This window comes from Falco naumanni, chromosome 1 (genome assembly GCF_017639655.2).
Source record: "Falco naumanni isolate bFalNau1 chromosome 1, bFalNau1.pat, whole genome shotgun sequence".
Lineage (NCBI taxonomy): Eukaryota > Metazoa > Chordata > Aves > Falconiformes > Falconidae > Falco > Falco naumanni.
The window spans coordinates 89,063,102-89,073,172 of NC_054054.1; the positions used below are offsets into that span (position 1 = coordinate 89,063,102).

The 10,071-nt window shown below is 46.0% G+C and overlaps 1 protein-coding gene across 2 annotated transcripts in view; it reads right to left on the minus strand.

Annotated features, from left to right (window-relative positions):
• SPECC1L (sperm antigen with calponin homology and coiled-coil domains 1 like) overlaps nucleotides 1-8,486 on the minus strand; it is a 69,840-nt gene extending 61,354 nt beyond the window's left edge. Inside the window, exon 1 of one of the 2 annotated variants that reach the window (XM_040604523.1) lies at nucleotides 8,346-8,486. The gene's annotated coding sequence lies outside the window, so the exon portion shown is untranslated. The remainder of the gene's footprint in view (nucleotides 1-8,345) is intronic. The other variant, XM_040604532.1, reaches the window with a different exon arrangement.
• Nucleotides 8,487-10,071: the final 1,585 nt, after the last annotated feature.

Below are 10,071 nucleotides of genomic sequence, written 5' to 3' on the forward strand. Positions count from 1 at the left end.
AGTTGAGATAAACCTCAACCAGCAGAACACGATAAAGGAAACAGAAGAGGGGAATATAGTATGTAGAATATTAGTACAATAAACATGGAGGGACACTAAAACCTGGTTTTGGATACTTTGTAACTTTTCACTCCTTTTGCTAAATTTCACAGTTGCATCCAAATGTTAAGCCATGCGCTAACAAATGATGTAATATATACCTATTTCCTGGGTAGCAATTATGCCTCTATGGTAGATTTTAAAGGCTTAAACAAACTTAGTAGAAATATCAACCTCCCCTGTAAACCACTCAGGTTAATATTCCAATAAAATAGAACAAACTCTTAACTTGGCACTGTGGGTTTGCTGAGAAAAAAAAAAAAAAATTAACACTATAAATTTCCCAGACAAAGGACTGGCCAGCTTTAACTATAGAAGCAGCTAGTCTAAAAAGTGACACTTGGTCAGTTAACTACATTAACTGAAAGCGTTGTTATCTGTCATCATTGCAAGCATGTTCTAAAGTGTTATCACAAAAAAATTAATAATAATTTAAAAAAATATCAATAAACATCCAGTTACAAAGGTGTATTTAGTGTCATATAAACTTAAGTATATACTGTATTCCTTAACCAACAATCAGATTCCCCTGCACACATGGAAATTTTCCTTGCACTGCCAGGGAAGTACTTTCAGAATGAGCAACATACAATTTTAAGACCAGTGAATCTGGCAGAATAGCACAACAAAAAGCGCACAACTAACACAACAGCCTTCTTCTGTTTTAAACTGACTAGCTCAGTAAGCCACATTTCATCGCAATGTATCTGCCTCCAGCACAGCTGTTCCCAACAGTGCCGGCTAGAGTAGGTGACCTCTTCCCTTTTGTCCGTTGAAAATGTTGTCAGCTGAATTCCTGCATCAACAACTGCAGCAAAGGCTTCTGCTGCATGAAGTTCACAGCGAGAAGAAAGGCAAGCAGCAGCCTAGCTCTCATTAGAAAACCGGTGACAGAAAGGACGTGCCATGTGCTGTTTCATGAGCCAGACCAGTGGCTCCCACCACACGTATGTTACAGGTAAAACCTGTAAGGTGAGTAACTTTGACCAGGTCCCACGTTCATCCAGAACATCCATCAGATCTTCAGTTCATGCAAAACCCCAAACCCCCAAATCCTGTTTCCAGCATGGTGACGACTACAAAATTGTTGTTGCCAGCTTTTGGCTAATGTATTCTCAACTTGAGGACTTTCTGTTGCCTGGATTTATGGAACTGGGAAGCGACTGGATGCTCACTAAGTCCACTTCACCACTGACCTGGTCTGGCAACATTCCTGAAGGCATTGCAGAAAATAAAATAAAAAATTTTTAAAAAAAAAAACCAACCACAACAGGAAAAGCATATGGAGATACATCCCCTGAGGACCTTCACAGCTTACAGCTCTGGGATTCCCAGCCCCAGAAGGACCATTCTGGTCTCAGGGGGACCAAGGGAATGGCCCATCCACAAACCAGCCTTGCTAAGTCTGGGGGAAGTGCCTGCTGGGGATTGCTTAAGCTAGTCATAAAAGTAATTTAATTGTACCCTGCCACCAAAAAAGGCAGTCCCACCCCTTCCTCAGTCCTCTCCCTTCTTTTAATTCTAGAGATCATAGCTTGTTTTTTGATGAGTTGGTCTTTCAGTCAGATCAGGACTGATCTGACTCACCTTATAATTGCTAGATACTATGCAAAGGAAGCAGTGGGACAGTGAACTGGGAACGACGAGGAAGGTTCACCTTTTCAGAGAAGGTGTAGGCCCAAACATGTTTTAATTCAGTCTCAGGCTACTGGACACTCAGCAACAGCCCTGATTTAAATGAACCTCTCCCTGCCACCCAACTACCACTTCCCAAGCCCCACTATTCTGTGGAAGCCACATGGTAAGATAGATGAGGCAAGAGATGAACCATGTCATTTTTAAGCCATCAACAAAAGACAAAACAGGGCACTGAGGGGTCTGAAGACTAGCTGCCTATGGGCTTCAGTTCTGTGCTCTGACCCACATCTTCCTCCACCTCCAAGACCTAGCAGCAGCACACTCATTACTTAGCTTAAAATCCTTCAGGCTTCACAGACGGAGACAGAACGGCATGCAAATCTTCCCTAAATACCCTGGTATCGCTAGGGGAGGAGCATTTACCTACCCCAGTGTGGAAGCCCAAGGACATACATTTTGAGTCATAGAGAACAGTCCTTGGGACAGGCTGGAGAGGCCACTATTATATTTTTCCCTCCCCCAGGAACAAGGATGAGATACTGTTTCTCTTCTACATTTATATTCCAAGCCTTCTGGAAAAGGATGACTCACTAACCAGTTTGTGGAGTCCCTGTTTCCTTGGACGGTTTGGTTGTTGGAGCAATGCAGGACTCCACACGGGACAGCACTAAAAGCTCAAGACCAGCACAGCATCCCTAACTGATGTGACTGCTGATGTGCTGATACCACCTCAGAATGCCAAGTGCCTAACACTTGAGTACTTTCCATTGTGAAGCACTTCTATGGTATTGCTTTTGAGAAGCTCCTATACCTTCAGATTTCACGGCGAGCCTTTGATGTTTGGCTGAAGGCCTTGGAATAGTTTTTCCATTCCCTCCAGAAAAATGTAGTCTTTCTACTAAAAAAGGCTATACTGAAATCTTCATCGTTATTTTTTCCTTCAACTATCCTTTAAGACTAATATCCTTAAGTTATAGACTTCATGGAACTTTCTTCTGTACATAGATACTATTTATTTTTTACAGGTTTATAGCAGAAACATTTTCAGAAAACTGTCAAGAAGCTCTTATAATGCATATCTGTATAATTTTATGTGAAATATAAGTAGACTGAAATCTCATGTGCCCAATTGGAATGATAATCTTTAAAATGTTTTTAATATTTTTCCTGAGCTTTCAGAAACAGAATTTATACTGTTTACTATGAATTGAAAGTGTTTGGTATCTTTCAATCACACTCAGAGCTAAAATGTAAAAAGAAATAGGTACAAAGCCTAGAATATCAGCATGTAGAAGATCAGACCCTGAAAGCATAATACAGAGCTTAGGAGCACATTGTACAAACAGCAGTTTTTGGTTTTTTGTGACAACTGACACATAAATACAACAAATAAATTCCTGCCATTAATGACAAGCTTTTATGGCTGAAAATACCAATAAGTTTGTATGTGGGAAACAAAAAGAGGTTAGGAGAGTGACCCAAGATACATGAAAAGCCAGTGTTCCAAAGACATGGGACCAAGCCCCTGAGCTCATCAGAATGAAGGGCTGGCAGCACCATGGCAAGGCTGGAGCCACAGGGACCTCCAGCAGCTTCACTCCCCATCAGCCTCAGTGTGTCACTTACAGTGCTGATCACATCTGGAAGAAGAAAAAGAACAATGACCACAGCACTGAAGAAAGTGGGATAGGCCATTCTTGCAAATCCACAATGCTCACTCAATTAAGCACAATTATATCAGTAAAGGAACTTATCTACTATGAAATAACGATACTTCCCTATTAAATCAGGACTCTGGGTTCTATTCCTACATGACTTTTTCCTCTATGGCTTTGAGACAACCAGCTCCTTGTGGCTGAACCTGGTTGTAAATCACAGTAATATCTATCCTAGCAAACTATCAAAACCTTTGGAGAATAGCATGACAGCATGCTTAAACTTTTTCAGAGCCATAGGGATGCCCATACTTAAAATGTTGAGGAAACTCTCTCCTGTACTTTTGTATAAGGCTAGAAGGAATAGCAACAGATGTGGGGGAAGAGTTTATGTTAGAAAGTGTTCATTTTAAAATCTTAATTCTTGATGAAAGTTCCTGGTATAGTCAAACCCAGTGATGTCGCCACGTTCAAGGATGCATCTTGTATTTACAAATCCTAAGTCAAGAATAACTTGACTACAACTTCCAGCAACTACACCTTTTTAAGAAGTTCCATCATTTCCAGAAGAGACATGTAATTGTCCATCTGATGAGAGTGCAGATAAACAGTAGCTTTGCATGATTCTGTCATTGGTAGCAAAGGAAGACCATTTTTGTCACAGAAAGACAGAAAAGCAAAACCAGAATCAGGCAGATTCGTAGTACGAATTGTGACTATAAAGAACAGGTTTTATTTTTTTGCTTTTCCTCCAGAAAAGCCCATATTCCTTCACTGACCTGAAGAAAATATTTGCCATTAACTATTTACAACACTGGTTACTTCTAAGGGAAAAGCAAATTGAAACAGACAAGATCTTTGTTTGCAAAGAAAGATTCATCACTACACAACAGATGTTACTTTAAATGCATACCCATTATCAAATCTCAGTGTCATTTAGCTTGCTAAATAAACTTCAAGCTCAGTACAACTTGGCAACTCTGTAAAAAGTAAAAAAATATAAATTTAAGTCCTACAGCTAAACAGAGAAAGTCAAGCTCTAATAGATCATTTCTATGAACTTCTCTGTGTCAGTTAAGACTTGTCAATATGAAGACTGCCAACATTTTAGCAATGAACAGTGAAATATGTTGAAGGAGCCTCTCCAGCACCAACCCTCACACAGCAAGCAAATTCTGTAGCCAAAGTTTCAAGAAGGCTTTATCTGCCAAACCACTGTGTGCTTTTAATTAAAAATGTATATAGAAATGTATTAAGAACACACAGTTTCAAGGAGCATTAAGAATGCCAGCCTCTTGGTCAAGCTTTCCACCGCCCCCAGCCCCCACCCCCAACGTATATCCCATAGGAAATCATTAGTCACCGCATGTACCTGTGGAGAACACGTATCCTACATTAGCTAAATGACCAAAATCAAGGAAACGTTTTTAACATCAGAAAAATACCAATACTCTCAGGCTGATGTCATCAAATACATCACTTGAGTACTTCATTACTACCTTTATTCTTTTTTAATACTATTTAAGTACTACGTGTTAGGTGCTCAGTTTATTTTCCTGAATAAAACTGTATGTACCAGTTAGTTGCAGGTGATCATTAGCTTGGCTTCGTGCTGGCAAACACTACCGGAAAATAAAATTAACTGAGGATCGTGAAAGACTTATCTTTCATAAATGTCAAACCAAGTCTTGAAGTCAGTGCAAATGAGTTATTTTCTCTCTTGACATTTTGCTTAAGTGGCTTTATTACCCTTTAATATGTAACAAATGGCTAGTTCTAAATGATGACTTTTAAGTTTTGTTTGGTAATGAAACTCTGCAGATCGATCCCCTTTAAAAATTCTCCTTTTACCAAACTTCACAATTTACTCTTGTATTACTCTTTTCTGCAATTTGGAAAGCTACTAGTTCTGCCACTTAGTTGCAACACAGTATCAGTTTTTTTCAGAATTAAGGTACCCTGAAACATTTACTTACAAAGATGAAGATCACAAGTTGTAGTATTTTTGCAGTAAAGAAGAAGTCCTCTTCGCCAAAGAAAATCAAACACGTGTGTGAAAAATCTAATGATTAATTATTCATGTGTTAAAAGAGAGTATCCTATGATTACCTGCAGGCTGCATTAAACAGTTAAGCCCTCCAAATGGTGGCTTCTCTCATCATTTCAGCTGGAATAAGCTCAAAAGAAACAAGTAATATGTTCCTTGAGACTAGTCACTTAAGGCTACATTTAAGTATATAATTCAGCTTCTAATACCCATTTTTTCTCGTTTTTTCAGTATAAAGGCTAAAAATAAGATCAAATGGGGTGATTTTTTAAGCCAGGAAGTACAAGCATAACATCTCTTACACTATTTTTCCCCACTGAGCAAGAGATTCAGTCACATTAATAGCACTATACAACTTCTGTAACTGGATCCTAGTTGGCAAGACAGGCTCTAACGTTGCAAGATCAAGGCAAGAAAAAAAGAACTTCTGAAGTACATTAGTGAAAGACCTCTTAAGGAGTTTCCATTGCACGTCTCCATCTTCTGAGAATATATTTTTCTCTTTCATACCAACAGTAAAGCAAAAACGGCACAAACTTATTTCCCTTCACCATGTTACTTGTAAGTATATATTTATTCATGCCTAAAATCTAAAATGTTAACTGTACATCACCTCATCTATTCTGCACAACGACATCTTTGCAGCAGAAATGTTACTATTCCAACATGCACTTAGACAGAAAATCCTCAACTCACTGGCTATACCTTACACTAGTGATTAACACAGGCCAGAGATTGTTCTCCAGTCTGGAGGCAAACCTGCATTGTTTGATTTGTGACTACACAGCCAAAATCACTTTCCTCTCTCCCCCACCCAGAGAGGTTGGCCATGTCCCATGTCTCTTTGGAGAAGTCCTAGCATTTGCCACTTCTGAATGATGCCCACATAAGGCTTAGGAAAACGCTAGGTGGCCATACTAGTGACAACACTGACAATTTACTAGCATGAACGATCACATGCCAGACCTCAGCCTAACATCCAAGTCTCCTTTGATTTGCTGCTATGGACACACTCTCCATTAAGGGAAACCTTCACTCATGCCTGATACAGAAGACACCCTTAAGTAGCATGCCTGGAAGGCCAGAGATCACACTGCCTTAGAACGTGGAGGGAAAGGGAAAATACCGCAGTGCTGGGAAGCTGCAAAACACAAAACTACAGTCTGTGAGAACTGGAAATCCCTGCACAGCGGTTTGCCTGCTGTGACATTCCACCACCATCAAATTTAATAAAACGGTCATTTTTACTACTAAAGATAGAACACAGATCTTTATCAACGATCACACCAAAACTCCTGTCAACAAACAGCTCTTCAACTTCAGCAGATAAAATAACTAGAAATATGCACAGCAGCGTTCATTTGGATGGAGCTGTTTGACAGAAACAATACAATAAATTAAAAAGATTTGAGATGTTTTGTTCCCCACAATTACGTATTGTATTCAATAAAGAAAGAAAAATAGACATGGTTCCTTGGACATGCAAAAACATCTGAAAAATCAAGTTTTTCTCTATTTCACATAGTCTACCAGCCTAGAATCTGATTTTTCCATTAACTGAAAATTAAGTGGCAGCGTTACAAAAAGCGAGAGACTACTGCCATCTCAGTTTCTCAGTTTTGGTCTCCGACTGTTTACAATGACCTGCTCTTTCTCATTTTTGTTAGTAACTACCTAACAGCAACCAACTAGGCTGGAGGAGGAGAAATAAAAAAACAGCCCAGAAGAAACTGTACTTCTGAGCTATTATAGAACTATATTGTGATCCACAGAGTGTTAAAAGCAGCTGCTGACTTTAGTTTGCCTACATTTCAGCAGCCAAAGTCCATACCATTAATTAAGCAGGAAGCAGCAACAGAAGGTTTATGTTTGCTTTTGGGGTGAGCAGAGCTCACACTCACTACATACTGTGACAAGCTACGGCTCTTCAAAACGATTTCACCCAGTGGAACCGTTTACAAGACACCTTTTCTGCTCCAAGAGAGCCCCTTTTCCAGCACCTAGCACAGACGCTTCATGCAATTGCAGGCAGTGGGTGAGACGCTGCTATGGAGAGAAGCGTGCAGTTTGCTGAGCATCAGCACCGTGTTGTTTTTCTCTCTGAGGGCACCAAGCGTAGAGGTTAGCACAGGCTGGTGGCCCTTCGGTTTGGGCCCAGCTACAGGAACCTGCTTCCCTCCACCCGGGCACCACCGGCTCACGGAAGGCTGGCACGAAGGAACACCGTGAGGCACAGGGAGGCAGACAGCAGGCACAGAACCGGGACTTGTAGGGTCTTTCAGCTACAAACCCGCAGAAAAGCGGCACTGCAGGCAAGCAGGAAAGCAGAACCCAGGCAGATGTCCCCTCGCCACAGACCCCCGCAGCGCGGCCGCTCGGCCTCTCCCCTCAGCCGGCTCCCGCGCACCCCCCGCCACGGAAACGGGCCGGCGGCGCCAACCGCTCCCACGGCGAGGCGCGAACCCGAGCCGGCCCCGCTCGCCGTTACCTCAGCCCCCAGCCCCCGCGGGGCACCCCGGGCGGCTCCCGCCGGCAGCGCCCTCCAAGGGACGGTCACAAAATGGGTGACAGGGAGGGACGCGGCGCGCTCAGCCAGGAGGCCCCTAAAGGGCACGGGGGGGCGACTGTCACCGCCGCGGCCGGCTGAGGGAGCGAGCGGCGCAGCGGGGCTGACAGCGCGGCCGGTGGCGCCTCGGGGCACGGGGGGGCAGCGGCGAGGGGGAGCACGAGCCCGGGGACGGGCGGCGCGGGGAAGAGGTTCCCCGCGGCGCTGAGGCGCGGCGGCCGGCAAGAGCCAGGGGCCCGGGACATAGGCCCCGGCGGGGCCTGCGCGGCCTGCGGGGCGACCCCCCAGCGGGCGGGCGGGGGTCGGGGCTGGGCTGTGCTCGCCGGCGCTCGGCGCTTACCGGGCAGCCGCCTCCTTCCCGCTTCTTCACGGCGCGGCCCGAGTCTCGGGGGACCGCGCCGGGCCGGGCCGGGCCGGGAGCGCCGCCGGCGGGAGGGGGAGGGGGCGCGGAGGGGCGCGCGGGGACGGCAGGGACCCCTCCGCCCGCCTCCGCCTGCGCCCCGCCCCTGGCGGGCGGTGCCGCCGCACTGCGCAGGCGCCAGCGCCCTGCGGGCCAACCCCGCGCGGGGGTGGGGGTGGGTGAGGGAGTGCGCAGGCCCCTGTGGCGCGTGCGCCGCCGTGTTCCCGCCCTCCGCGCGCGCCCCTCCCGCCGGGGGCCGCGCCGGGCGCCTGGAGCTGCACCTGAGGGGAGAGGGCGGCGGCGGCGGCGGGCGGCCGGCGGCGAGGGCTCGGCCGGGGCCGCCTCCGGGGGGCAGCCGGGGGCGGGGGGGGGGAGCCGCGGGCGGGGAGGGGCTGTGCCCACCCTGGCTAGAGGCGGCGGCCCGGTAGTGAGGGGCCGCGCAGCCCCTCGGCTGAGGCGGGCCTAAGAGGCGGGGCGAGGGCGGTGGCCCCGGGCCGAGGCCTGGCTCTGGCAGAACAAACCCCCATTGTTTGTTGTTTGTTTGTTTGTTTGTTTTCTGGGATAACTCCGCCGATGTGCAGCTGCAGGGGAACGGGGGCGGGGGGGAGCCGCAGTGTGCAACACTGCGGGGGGGAGGGGCGGCCTCGGCAGCGGGGCCCGGGGCGGTCGGTGCGGCCCAGCCGAGGGGCGGGCGGGGGCCGCGGGGCCCCTGGACCTGTTCTTGGCTGCACGGTGTGACGTTAATTACAGCTTGTCACTGGGGGCTAGAAGCGAACGTTTAGATGTCTTAGAGAGTCGCTTTGCCGGCTTGGGTTACCAGGCGTGTGTGCAAACGCGGGCGTTCGAACTCAGGCTCCTTCTAAAAGACTGCTGAGTTTCGCAGCCTATCGTTGTTACACAGGATGTGTGACTTGTCACAAGTAACAAGCAACTGCAGTTAATAATCCCAAATTACAGCACTGATGCTTTAGCAGGAGGCGTAGCAGAGCCTGTACTTAACAGGCATTGCCTGGAAAGTGCTATGAATGCAGCAACTAGGAAAATGTGCTGATCTGACATATCCCTGTGACAGTGTCCCCATCGGGGTTTCTGTTCAGCTGAGACCACGGGTTAAAGCCTCTCTCCCAACAGCAATTCAGTTGTTTTATCAAAACGCTTTGGTGTAATACTGCATTGCAGTCTCTCTCTTGTAGTATGTTCCTTCCTTGAATTCATAGGGCTGCAGATTGGCAAGAGCAAGTATGATTTACAGTCCCCTTATTATCCTGAGTGAAATTTAATTTTAAATACTGTAAATCTAAGCAAATGACAGCTGTTTAATCAGAATTCCCTTTAAAACTGGGAGCATGTATGCTTCCAGATGTTACAACATAGTTTGATTTACATTGTGGGAAAAATTTTCTATTTATGTGTCTTACAAAGCCAGTCATGTTATTTAGATGGCCTTCCCAATCCATTTCTGTCAGTCTGCCTGTTCTTCGCTGGCGGGGATTCCCCTGAAAGGCTGCTGCACAGACACGGTGTACTTGTTTGACATTGAAAGGCTTCTTTATACTTAACTAATGTTTCTGATGTTTGTTTTGTAACAGTATGACCAATGTCATTCCACTAGGTTTTCTCATCCATAGTATGTTCAACAAAAGTTGTTCTGTGTTCCTACCTTTGG